Source organism: Podarcis cretensis (genome assembly GCF_951804945.1).
Source record: "Podarcis cretensis genome assembly, chromosome: 8".
In the NCBI taxonomy this organism is placed as follows: domain Eukaryota; kingdom Metazoa; phylum Chordata; class Lepidosauria; order Squamata; family Lacertidae; genus Podarcis; species Podarcis cretensis.
In genome coordinates, this window is record NC_137177.1 from 20,575,082 (window position 1) to 20,588,643 (window position 13,562).

Below are 13,562 nucleotides of genomic sequence, written 5' to 3' on the forward strand. Positions count from 1 at the left end.
AGCGGCTAACATTCTCCTTTCCCTTCCTCCCCCACAACAAACACTCTGTGAGGTGAGTGGGGCTGAGAGACTTCAGAGAAGTGTGACTAGCCCAAGTTCACCCAGCAGCTGCATGTGGAGGAATGGAGACGCGAACCCGGTTCACCAGATTACGAGACTACCACTCTTAACCACTGCACCTCACTGGATCATTAATCTTGATAAAGGTCATTAATCAGGATAGTCAAGGTTGTTTCACTTCCAAACCAGACTGGAGTGGTTCCAGACTATCTGCTTCCTCCAAGACCTTGCACCTGGATAGCCAGCACCCTCTCAATCACTTTGCCAAGGAAGGGAATATAAGAGACAGGATGTTAGTTTGCTAAATCTCTGGATTCGGGAAAGGCCTTTATAAGAGGAGCCATGTCTCCTCTTTCAAGGCAATGGTCATGGCCTTCTCCTTTAATAAAGCATTGACCACTCTCTGGGCCCATCCTGTCAATCCTTTCCCACTATATTTTACCAGCCATGACAGAAAGTGATTAAGAGGGCCTGTTGATGGCCAGGCCACTACAAGTGTCCATTCTTGGGATGCAGCAATTTAAAGCATACCCTCCAAGTGTCCTAGAAAAATGGGGACACCCCACTTTTTATTACAAGAGGATGGTGATCATTTTGGGTGCTGTGACCTCGTGTAATTTCATAGCTCAAGTCTCTCCCCCCCCCAAAAAAAAATGCAGGGTTTTTTGGAGCCGCAATCTTGCACGGCACACCCAAACACACGCTTTTGGGCACCGTGCCCAAAAAAGGGGGGTGTCTGTGGCACAAAATTGCGGCAACCAAAATGTTTGTTGAGCTCTCACAATAAAAAAACAGGAAGGTGGCATCCCGGATTTTGGCTTCAAAGTGTTGGAGGGTATCCTGAAACTGATGCCAAGGTGTAATTCAATATTGCTTCAGGAAGCTCCACCCAGCCTGATTCAACTGTGGCATCAAAATCAGCATTGATCTGAGCAATTTCCTCCTCCAAATGATTTGCAGATGTTTTGCAACTAGCTACGGAGTGGTCCTTTGTTAATAATGGAATATTGGCCTAAACCAGCCAGTTTAACACTCTGAACTGCTCAGTTATAATTGCAAACATCTCTGCCTACTTGCCATGCTGGTTGGGAACAATGGGACAGTATAAGAGAAGCTCAGATGCTGACAGGAGGAGAAGAAGCAGGCACAGGGAGAAGACATTTAACAGCAGAAAGCAGAGAGGAGGGGGAGAGCAGCTGTAATCTGAGCTCTGACCAAAGGGACAGACAGATGTGTTAGAATTACGATAGTGGGCAAGACGCTGGAATGCAGGAAATACGCTCTGCCAAATCTCGTAGGATTTCAAAGTGGCAGAGACGTGCAAAAGATACCGGAAGAGAAGGTGGGGGCTTCCATGCTGGGGAAGGAGCTCAGTCTGGACAACTCCATCTTCTGGGGAGGATGGATGAGTAGAGGAGCTCCATCTTAGTTTGTTGTTTTAGCAATAAATCTGAAATAATTAACAGCCAGAGTTGTCTTGCGTTTGTGGGAGAGACCAAGCCGTAACAATGATGTGAGGTAGTCTGTGGCCTCAGGATAAAATTTTGGGGACGGCAGGCAGGGACTGGTAGAGTGAGGTGGGGTCAGTGATGATATGGCTGGTGAGTAAAATGAGACATGAAAGTAATATAAAGAAATGGGAAGGCCAAACAAAATAACTAAGGAAGACAATAGGTAGGACAAAAGTATAAAAGATAATTTAACAATGTGAACAACACAACACACACATCCCAATTCTTTTTTATTAAAAAATAACAGTAACAATAACAAAAAAGAACATCCCAGAACATTTTAGCTATCAAAAGACACCAAGAATGTGTGGTCCTTTCAAGTTGAGTGGAGCAATCAGTCTTTAGAGGAGGAGAAAGACTGCAGGAAGGTGTGACTCCTGGGGGAAGTGTAAGGTGAGTACTTTGTTTTTCTGAGAACAATGACAAAGCAAGACTCCAGGCACAGAGAAATACCACCTATGGAGTTGGCAGCCAAGAATGAATGATTAACATTAGTCGAACTTAAGTTGCACTTTCAAACACTTTCAATGGGACGAATAAAGGTCAAGGTCCATTGCAGTAATTTCACAATAAACTAGTTGGGGATTGGTCGTAAGGTGTCTGGCAAACTGAATGATTTTGCAAGCCGATTTTGGACAAGGTGATATTGAAAGCCAATGAATTATAAAATTTCAGAGAGCTCAATCCCTACTCCCATCAACCCTAGCAAAGCATGGCCAATGGCCAAGGGTGAGAAGAGTTTAGAGTTCAAAAAGTGAAATTCCGGACACAAAAGTTGTCGAGCTTTTTTCTTACTGCTTCCAGCTGCAAGCTTGTAAAGGGCTTGTAATTCTGCAACATCTTGAGGGTACCAGCTTGATGGAAGGCTAAACCACAGCTTTGGCCTTCAGGGTCAGCAACGTGGGGGATCCTCACTCAACACAACTAGAAATGTGGCTGAGATGAGTTGGACCTGCTCCCCATTCTCAGACTCTGAGCTCCATCCCTTTCTGGAATCACCTGGCTGGGCAGAGGTGGGGGAAAAGCAAAAATCACTGGCATCTATTCTTCTGCCCCACCCCCACCCCACCTTACCAGGATTCTGGTAGAGCTGAGGTTTGTATGAATTTAAAGGTTTATATAAATTTAAAGGATCCGCCCAAATCCCTGGCTGCTGGTCTTTAATCTCTTCATGATAAATTGCAGTTTCTTAATATAACAGCACAGACAGATCGTGAAGCTGAGGCTCCAATACTTGGGCCACCTCATGAGAAGAGAAGACTCCCTGGAAAAGACCCTGATGTTGGGAAAGATGGAGGGCACAAGGAGAAGGGGACGACAGAGGACAAGATGGTTGGACAGTGTTCTCGAAGCTACCAGCATGAGTTTGACCAAACTGCGGGAGGCAGTGGAAGACAGGAGTGCCTGGCGTGCTCTGGTCCAGGGGGTCATGAAGAGTCGGACTGTGAGGATAACCTGAGCTTACAGGGTTAAAACAGCTCAGAGTGTACGCACTGCCCACTGTTGGGAGGGGGGAGATTCTACGTCATGTCCGAGAGTCTCCAGTCTTTGTTCTTTTCCTCTACTTTCGCTTTTGAGGAGAGAGGACGTGTTTTCACGATGCTGTTCGCTGTGATAGATAATGGATAGTCTGCTGTAAATAAACTGCTTCTAGCTGCTAATATCCTGAGTGGACTTTATTTTAGCACACTGAAGAAAGCTCTGAAGAAGTTTTTTGCAGTTTTTCTCTTGCTGCTGCGTAAAAACTCTGCGTTATTTTTGCTCAGAGCCTTTGGAATGTGGCCTTTGAAGTCCAGCAGAGCTGCGCAGCCGAAGTGGGCTGGACAGCAGGGCTTATCTGAGCAATAAATCATCTGATAGGTTATGGGCCCAGAAGGAGCCGGCCCCACCCATGCCACTTACTTCTGAAGATGACGCAGCAGGCTTTGAGGCTGCTTTGCTGGAGGATAGACAGCAGAGAATGCAAAGGGAGCTCTGCATGTTGAAAGCCAGCGTAGATGTTTCGCTGTTGCCCCACGTGGAGGGCGTTGAGTCGGCTCAGGCCGCTTGGCAGTTGCTGAGGAGTCTGTGTGCAAGCTCAGCAAGAGACCAGGGCCTTAAGAAAGCCGAGAACAGGGAGGAAGCGGAGAGCCCAGAGGGGGCTGCTGGCCATGTTCCTGAAGTTACAGCTGGGAGTAGCTGCTTTGTCTCCGAGGGGCCGTGTGATGTTGAGGCCTACAACCAGAGTGCTGGGGAGCGTGCAGGCCCAGGCTGTGCACCCAAAGGTGGGGGTGCTGGGAACAAAGGAATGGCTGAAGAGGGAGCTGTGAGAGCTGTTGCTACGTGTCGCCGCTGTTATCGCTGTGGCTCCCCCTCCCATCTGGTGAGAGACTGTCCAGTCGAGGCACAGGAACAGCCGAAGGCCGTCTCCCGTAGCAACCAGATAAAGAGCTCTGCTTCAAAGCGTGGGAAAGGCAAGCCGAAGGCAGCTGGCAGAGACACTGAATGTAAACATTTGGCAGCCTCTATGGCTGCAGTCAAGAGTTGTCAACAGGATGCTGTGCTGACTTTTGTTATAGACAGTGGAGCTTCGCATCACTTAGTGCCATCTGCAGGATTCCTGGAGAACTGCACCTCTGTAACTTCTGGAAAGACTGTGTGTTTAGCAGATGGGGCTAAACACCCACTCACGCAGACTGGCTCACTGTTTTGTTCTTTCTTACAGGATTCGATCCAGGCTTTTGTTGTTCCAGGACTGTCTTGCGCGTTGCTGTCTGTCAGCGCCCTTCTTGCTGAAAACTACAAAGTGTGTTTTGAGAACAATAAGTGTTCTATTTCTAAGAATGGACAGCACCTAGTCAGTGTTGAATGTAAAGACAGGTTGTTTGTGATAAATGCTTCTTTTGCAGGTACAGGTGACACGGAGGTGGCTCAAGCACAGTGTGCCAACGTTCCAGTTCATGATGCGTGTGCTCACTTATGGCACCGACGCATGGCTCACGTGTCCTGGGGGTCAGTGAAGAAGATCCCAGAGTGTACGCAAGGGTGCAAAATGAAACCTTGTGCTAAGTTTCTAGATTGCAGAGCGTGCAAGTCTGCAAAGGTAAAAACGTGCACATACCCAAGGTCTGAAAGGGTGACCACTAGGGCTTTTCAATTAATTCATGCAGATTTGTCAGGTCCCATGTCTGTGACCAGTTTGGGCGGAGCCAAATATGCGCTGGTTCTGATTGATGACCATTCTCGGAACTCTTGGACCTTCACGATCCAACACAAAAGTGAGGCTGCACCACTAATCAAAGACTGGATTGCGGCTGTGGAACTGCAGTTTTCCACACGGGTGCAAAGCTTTCAGAGCGATCGCGGTGGGGAGTTCACCGGGTCTGCACTGCAAAGTTTCTTCCGCAAAAAGGGGATTCAACACAGATTGACCTCTCCGCACTCTCCCCAACAGAATGGGATTGCGGAAAGACGGAACAGGACTCTAGGGGAGATGTCCGCAGCTCTTTTGTTTGATGCCGGGCTCCCACAGCGCTTTTGGGGGGAGGCTTGGCGAACGGCCAACTTTGTTCTGAACAGGTCGTTCAATTCAGTGGTAGGTGACACCCCGTACTTCTTGTTGCACGGGAAGCAACCGAAACTGCACTATTTTCGTGTTTTTGGTTGTGAGTCTTGGGTCCTCATACCAAAGGCCAAACGCAAGAAAGGTGAACCCAGGTCCCAAAAGATGATTTTCTGTGGGTATGAGCCAGGGACCAAGGGGTGGAGGTTTGCTTATCCGTCAGGGGATCAGTCCAGGATTCTGCTCAGCAACAGTGCTGAATTCTGTGAGCAGAGTGGTTGGGCTAGGATACATGGGAACCCTGACATCCTGTCAGAGAGTCTGTTTGACTCTGCCGATGAAGGTGAGGAAGAGGTTGAACCTGCAGCCGAGGCTCAGAGTTCAGACCCAGTGCAGGCAGAGGGGAGAACTTCTCCCAAGGCTGTGAAGATTGAGCAACGTAGTGCTCCATCTTCCCCCACAGGTTCGGCTGAGAAGTCCAGGAGGCGCAGTAAGTCAGAGGGGGAGCTCTCTGATGCCAAGGACGTTCTGGCTGGCCCCAGTGGGTCAGAGGAGGTTCCTGAAGTGGTGCTGCGCCGTTCTGCTCGGACGACCAAGGGGAAGCCTCCTGAAAGGTTTGCTGTCACTAGCATGTGGGTCGGAATGGCACAGTGTGAACCCGAGAGTTTTGAAGATGTTCAGAAACTGCCTCAGGAAGAAGCCAGGAAATGGCATGAGGCGATGCAGAAGGAGATGAACTCAATGGAGTCTTTAGGTGTGTTCTCCCTCACGAAGTTGCCGATGGGCGAAAAAGCCGTGGGTAGCCGCTGGGTTTACCGTCTTAAGCCTACAGCGACAGGAGAACCGCAGTATAAGGCCAGATTAGTGGCGAGAGGATTCACGCAGCGCAGGGGGTTGCATTACACGGAAACGTATGCTCCCACCTGTAGGAGTGAATCTCTACGTTTGCTTTTGGCCATAGCTGCACAAAGAGGGTTGCTGGTGCATCATTTTGATGTGGACGTTGCTTACTTGAACTCAGACCTCCAGGAGGATTTGTACATGCTTCCTCCTCCAGGGTTTGAGGGAAATGAGCGAGGTACTGTGTGGAAACTTCACAAGTCAATTTACGGCCTGCAACAGTCGGCCAGGAATTGGAACTTGTGCCTGAATGAAGCTTTGGAGAAGCTAGGTTTCAGGAAGAGTCTTGCTGACAGTTGCTTGTTCCTTAGAGGATCAGGAGACTCACAGGAACTGGTGTTATTTTTTGTTGATGACATCATCCATATTGGAAAGACAGACAAACAGGTGCAGAAGTTTGCCAAAGAGCTTGGGAAGCGGTTTCAGCTCAAGAACCTGGGTGCAGTAAAGATCTACCTAGGCGTGCAGATAGCGAGAACTGAGGATGGTAGCTTCTTGCTCAGTCAGAAAGGCAAGATTGAACAGTTGCTTGAGAAGTTCAGAATGTCTAATTGTGCAGGAGTTCGGACACCCATGGAGACGAACTTCGTGAAAGATAGCCAGCAAGCAGAAAGTGCCGAGTTTGAGAATGCTGAGCTCTTTCAGTCAGCTCTAGGTAGTCTGTTGTATCTGTCCCAATGGAGCAGACCAGACATTGCCTTTGCTACCAATCTGCTAAGTAGGGAAGCGTCAAAGCCCAGTGTGAGTGCTTGGCACGGTATCAAGCGGGTACTGCGCTACCTGCAGCATACCAAAGACTTCTGTCTTAAGCTGCCAGCTGAAGGTGAGGCGAAGCTCACATGCTATGCGGACAGTGACTGGGCAAATTCGCAGGACCGCAAGTCTGTGTCTGGGTTGGTGGTAAAGTTTGGGAAGTCACTAGTTGGGTGGAAGTCCCGGAAGCAAAGTCTCATTGCGCTGTCTTCTACTGAGGCTGAATTCAGTGCATTGTCAGATTTGTGCCGGGAACTAGAGTTCTATAGATGCTTGGTGCAAGAGATCTATGGAGATTGTAGCTTGCCCATCACGGTTTGGGAAGACAATCAACCTTGTTTGAAATTGGCTGAATCTGCGCAATTTAAGGCCAGAACCAAGCATCTGGACATACGTTTCCAAAATGTGTGTCAGAGTGTTCAGTCAGGTTTGATTCGGCTGAAGTATTGTGCCAGTCACAGTAACCTGGCCGATGGATTCACCAAACCTTTAAGCTTCCAGCGTCATGGGGAGTTTTGTGGTGGTTTGGAGTTGGGGGTAAGTTCTGTACTTACTCCCCCCACAGTGGTGCAGCGCGAGAGGGGGTGTGAGGATAACCTGAGCTTACAGGGTTAAAACAGCTCAGAGTGTACGCACTGCCCACTGTTGGGAGGGGGGAGATTCTACGTCATGTCCGAGAGTCTCCAGTCTTTGTTCTTTTCCTCTACTTTCGCTTTTGAGGAGAGAGGACGTGTTTTCACGATGCTGTTCGCTGTGATAGATAATGGATAGTCTGCTGTAAATAAACTGCTTCTAGCTGCTAATATCCTGAGTGGACTTTATTTTAGCACACTGAAGAAAGCTCTGAAGAAGTTTTTTGCAGTTTTTCTCTTGCTGCTGCGTAAAAACTCTGCGTTATTTTTGCTCAGAGCCTTTGGAATGTGGCCTTTGAAGTCCAGCAGAGCTGCGCAGCCGAAGTGGGCTGGACAGCAGGGCTTATCTGAGCAATAAATCATCTGATACGGACATGACTAAACAACAACAACAATATAACAGCAGTTTTCTGAAATCATTACCACATCCTGGATGAATTCCTCTTAAACTTGCCTCATCTCCTTTAGCTATTCCCTAAAATGGTATCAAACATTTAAAAAGAAAAAAGAAAAAACCAATTGCAGAGGCTCTGTGCTGAAATAAGTAGTTTCTCATTAAAATGGAAATGCTATTTTAAGCGAAATGACCTAGGGTTAACCCCGGTATTGGAAATCCTATTAGACTGCAGAAATCCCTATTAGTTCATTTAAATTTTCCTGGCTCTGGATGGACAAAGGTCTTGGATCCGGATCTCATTTTCTAATAAAAACCTTACAGAATTGTAGAACTGTAGCGTTGGAAGAGACACCAAGGGTCATCTAGTCCAACCCCCTGCTTGCCAGTAATATCACTCATATCCATGGGATGCACAGACAAAGCAAGGAGCACTGGTGTAGCAGGTGCAGGACCTGGCTAGGCGAGTGGAGGCACTGATCCAACAGCTGACATGCCCCCTGCATTCCTGTTATAAATGAGTGGGGCAAATGGGGCTTTAGCAGGGAGGCAGCTTTAGATTGAGCAAGCAAATGAAAACCCGCATGGGGCTTGGGGTTGAGTTCATGCCGACACTGGCATTTCCATGCCCCAGGCAATGGAGGGGGTGGCCATGCTGGCTGAGAATCAGACTGGGCACCCATCATCTCCTCAGTGGCCAGAGGCCAATGCCATACCCTCTAAGGTTTCTGTGGTGAAAATAGGGACATCCCATTCCACAATGATAATTTTCCTGTTTATACCCCACTCATCTGACTGGGTTGCCCCAGACACTCTGGGCAGCTTTCAACATATATAAAAACATAATAAAACATTAAACAGAAAACCCCCCTTCCCTATACAGGATTGCCTTCAGTTGGCTCAGGGGTCGGATAACTCCATAACCTCCAGCATCTCTCCAATGAAAATAGGAACATCCTAAGGAAAAGGATCAAATCGACTTAAGCCGATGGAACTGTTGGCAGGGGCCGAGACCGGGGAGGGGAGACGGTGAAAGAAAATTGGGAATTTAAAGTGTATATATTGAGAAATTTTTTTTAAAATTGCTTTTAATGAGAGATGGAGAAATCGTGGAATGGAATTTTTATGACCCTAGGGGAAATGTCTTAAGAGAATAGGTTTAAATATATCAGTTTTAATGAGAAATAAGATCAAATAAAGTAAAAGTGGATGGCTAATTGGTGAAAGAGAGAATGGAAAATTACAGTATATTAAGATAAATTATTAGGATAAAAATAAAGATGAAGGATTTGCTGAAATATCTATTTGAACTAGAAAACAAAGAGGGGAGGTGTGAGGAGGTCAAGGAAATAAGTCATAGAAAAAAAAATTATGTAAAGGGTTAACTTGTTTTTTTTCTGTTTTGATTATATGTATTTTCTAATTATTATTTTTTCCTTTTTATCTGTATTGTGTTTTTTGTTTTTTATGTTGTAATGTTTTAAAACCTGAATAAATATTATTCAAAAAAAAAAAAAAAAAGGAAAAGGATCAAATCAGAAATCAGGACGGCTTCTCTAAATCAGGAACCACCCTGGAAAATAGGGGCACTTGGAGGGTCTGCGATGCAGATGAAGGCTCTGGTGGTGGAACAGGCCAGACTGGCAAACAGCTACAGCTCTCTCACTTAATGAAAAACAGGAGCAGAAATTACGGCTTAGCCCAAGTTGGCTAAGGGAGTGGTGTTGCAGTCCGACACGGCCGCAGCGAGTCAGGGTGGCCTCTTGACTTCAGCACAGACTCCTCTACCGGCCATGCTGGATGCTGGTGCTTGTCCGTGGTTGTAGTTCATAGCAGGTGAGCCAGAGGGCAGGGTTTTGGAATAAGACCAGAGGGAAACAAGATCCACTCTCTGGTTATACAAGCCCAGGTCTCAGTTGTCGCTGGATTCCAGAGGGGCTGGTCGATTCACGATACACACCCAATGCCTATGCTGAAGCCTGCTAACATCTTTAATCAACAAAGCTGTGACCTGTTGAAATACTGTCTAGTTGCCCTGTGGCTATGGCATCTTTATCATGCCTTCACCCAGGGGCGTAGCTAGCTGATCCAGCACTCGGAGTCTGCCTGGTGGATGCAAGCCCCACGCTGTCATTTCGGGAAGAGCGGGGCCCCGAGCCACCCTGAGGTGTGCCATTTTGTTACCCCCTTAGGGATGACACCTGGGGCAGACCACACACCCCTTCCTACGCCCCTACCTCCACCCCACTGCACGTGGCTCCCCTGTACCCAGACCCACAGGTAGAGACTGCCTTTCATAAATAGGGACACGTACTGGGGAGGGAGAGGGGAAATCATTTGAATTTCACTTACTGATTTGAACAAAACATCCAAATCTTGGCTGTGGGTCTCTGGTCTATTAATGCATTTGAGCAGGCCCTTCCAAGGAATACTACAATTTCTGCAATTTGGACCACAATGTCTAAAGTTTTGACATCTCATTCCAAAGAAATGTACAGTCCCTAAAACTGCACCACGCCCCTGGGGCATGAGGACATAGGGAGGTGCCTTATACCAAATAAAACCGTTGCCCCATCTGGCTCGCTATTGTCTGCCCCGACTAGCAACAGTTCTCCACAGTTTCAATCAGTAGATGCCCCCAATCTCACCTGGAGTTGCTAAAGATTGAACCTGAGACCATCTGCTTTCAGCCATGGGCCTTCCTCATCAGTATTGCAATAGTTAGGTTGTGAAATGAGTAACTGCTCCGAAAAGAACACAGTGCACTGGAGTTGACACTTGATGGGCAAGCTACCTTTTGACTCAATTTGGAATCTGATTAGCCAATTACATGCATCTCTGCTGAATGCTCAGAAACAGGCCAGGTATCTCCCCCCACACCCCATATCACCCCATCATTTTCAACCAGTCTCCACATCCCTACCCCCAAGACTTGGACAAGTAATTTTTAAGGCTTTGGGGATGTGCAGGGAAATCTGGTCAAGTCCCTGGAGATTTGACAAGAAGCTCTGCAATCAGAAGACTCAGGTGAGCAAGGTCCAAGAAACGGGTCAGCCTAAATGACTGACATCTTGTAAGCCCTCTTCCTAACACTTTCTCAATCTGCCTTATGGCGATGCCAAAATGCTCTGCCCCAAGGCTTGACATTAGATGGAAAATCAATGGTTATACTATTAGAACTTAAGGGCAGAGCTTTAAATACCTTCACATGGGATAATGCCACAACAATGGGGAACTGTAATGGCCACAAGGGGCAGGCAGAATATTTCGCTACCTCTTGTACTTTCACAGTTTCTCTAAACCAGAGTTGGGATCTTCAAGCATTAGGGGGATGTCACCCTGCAGGCCTCTCTATCTGGCATGGGGGCTCTCCCCAAGCCACACCCCTCCCCAGCATTGATTCACACCTTTCCATGTCAGAGGGTATGTTCGTCTTGAGTGTTTTGACTGGAATCTGTCCTTAGTGCTCTTGGTGGATGTCACAATATGGCTGCTCTGTGGTTCATGGCATAACACAAAATGGCTCACTTACCTGTTACAGCTCTGACTTCACCCATGGGTTAAAAACACCCAGGGTAGCTTACAACAATTAAAGCGCAACATTAAAAACAGTTTTAAACAACTTTAAATTACAGAAATAAGGTGGGTTCTAAAAATATTATTATTACTATTTATTGAATTTATATACTCCCCTCTAACTGGGGGTCTCAGGGCAGTTCACAGAATAAAATCAAGATATAAAACCACAAAATACATAATAAAAACAAAAACAACAACTCAATAGCCCCCTGCCCCCCATTTTTTTAAAAAAGGGCATAAGATGTAAATCAGATAAACCAAAGGCCTGGTTTAAAAGGAAATTTCTTTCCTGATACCTAAAGGTGTATAATGAACTTCCCTGGGGAGAGCATTTTACAGATGGGGAGCCACTGCAGAGAAGGCCTGTTCTCGTGTTGCCACCCTCCAGACCTCTCGAGGAGGAGGCATACAAAGAAGGCCTCAGAAGATGATCTCAGGGTCCGGGTGGGCAGTGGCGGAGCTAGCTGCTCGGGCACCCAGAGCGGCACTCAGGGGTGGGATGATTCACCCAGTGGGCAGGGCAATCCTCCCAGGGGGTGATTGGTGTGTGGCGATCTGCCCACGGTGGATTTTGTCACCCCTCTCAGGGATGACAACTGGAGAGGACCACCCCCTGCCCCCCTTTCTATGCCCCTGCTCATATGGAAAGAGGCAGTCCTTGAGGTATTGTGGTGTTGGGAGTCATTCTGCAAAGAAACAGTGAAGATGTTTGTACCTTTAAGAACTGTTTCTGTGAGCTTTGGGCAGATTGGGTACAGCTGGTCATGACTACAAAAGGAGGAAAAGTTGCAGCTTGAACTTTGCCTGCAAGGAAAAACACCCACCAGCTTTGTTGTTTCTTGTTTTGTAATAAAACCTTTATTTGGTTTGGTTTTACACTGGTCTCGCGGTGTCATAGTTTCTGTCATCTGCCACCAGAGGAAAAACCCCCTCCAACATGTGGAGTCAAGTATCAAAAGTTGAGGTAAGGAGGTATATCTTTAGCATTTGCCAAGGGCTGTATAATGAAGGTGCCGGATGTACTTCTGAGGGAAGGGAGTTCCACAACTTAGCAGCTGCCACAGAGAAGGCCCTCTCCTGGCTCACCATACCCCAAACTTCTGAGGGGAGTGGGACAACCCAGAGGGCCCCATCTGCTGACCTTAGCACCTGTGTGCTCCACCTGTAGGGAAGGAGGTGGCCTTTTAGGTATTTGGGCTCTGAGTCTTCTAAAGCCCTTGAATTGGGCCTGGAAATGAACTGCCAACCAGCCCAGCTGTTTTAAAACAGGGCTTATGTGAGATTGGCCAATAAACCTCTCCTGCTACTGCAGGATTATGCTTATCACTAACTCTTACTTCGAGTCATACCTACACCACAAAATGTTCTCTTTCCATTGCTACTAATAATTTTGCCTTTTTAGAAATAAAAAACACATTTTGTACATCATAGCTATGCAAGCTGCAAAGTTCTATGTGGCAATTTGAACGCTTGTGAAGTTCTGGAGAAAGAAAGTAGTTCCTTATTTACATTGGCTGGATTATAGATTTTGCACAGTGTCATATTAGGGCTGTCAGTTAGCAGGATTTCCTGTTTAGAATCAGTTATAAAGTCTTAGGACACTGGCTGAGTTAGTGTTGCTTTGATGTTGGGTGAGGTAAACAACCTGCATGCCTGGTGCTCCTTGGCCCGCAGAAGAGCCATTTAGAATGGGATTTATTTTGTAAGATTTACATGCCACTTGGTAGGAAGATAAAAGTTCAAACCTCAGAACTATACAGTCGGTGGAAGTGACTGGAGAGCTTTGCCAACCTGGTGCCCTCCAGATGTTTTGGACTACAACCACAGCTGGGACTAATGGCAGCAGTAGTTCAAAGCATCTAGAGGACACCATGTTGGCAAAGAATGAGTTAAGGTGTGATCAACTTTTGGAGTTCTAAAGCACAACACGACAAATTAAGGGCAAATGTCTGCACCTTCATTCTCTTACACCTGCTTTTTCTTTTCTTTTAGCTTTAGGCTTTTTTTGGTTTAAAAAACAGAATTGTTGAGCAAAATAAATTAATCAGTTCACATTCCACTGTGTATGTTGACATTTTACTAGTCTTCTTAAGCATATTTTATAATTTAGCAGAGCAGCTTCTAGCATTCTGAATGCTGATAACTTTTTGACAACAATCATTTGAAGGAACCTGAGCTGAACTGAACTGTCA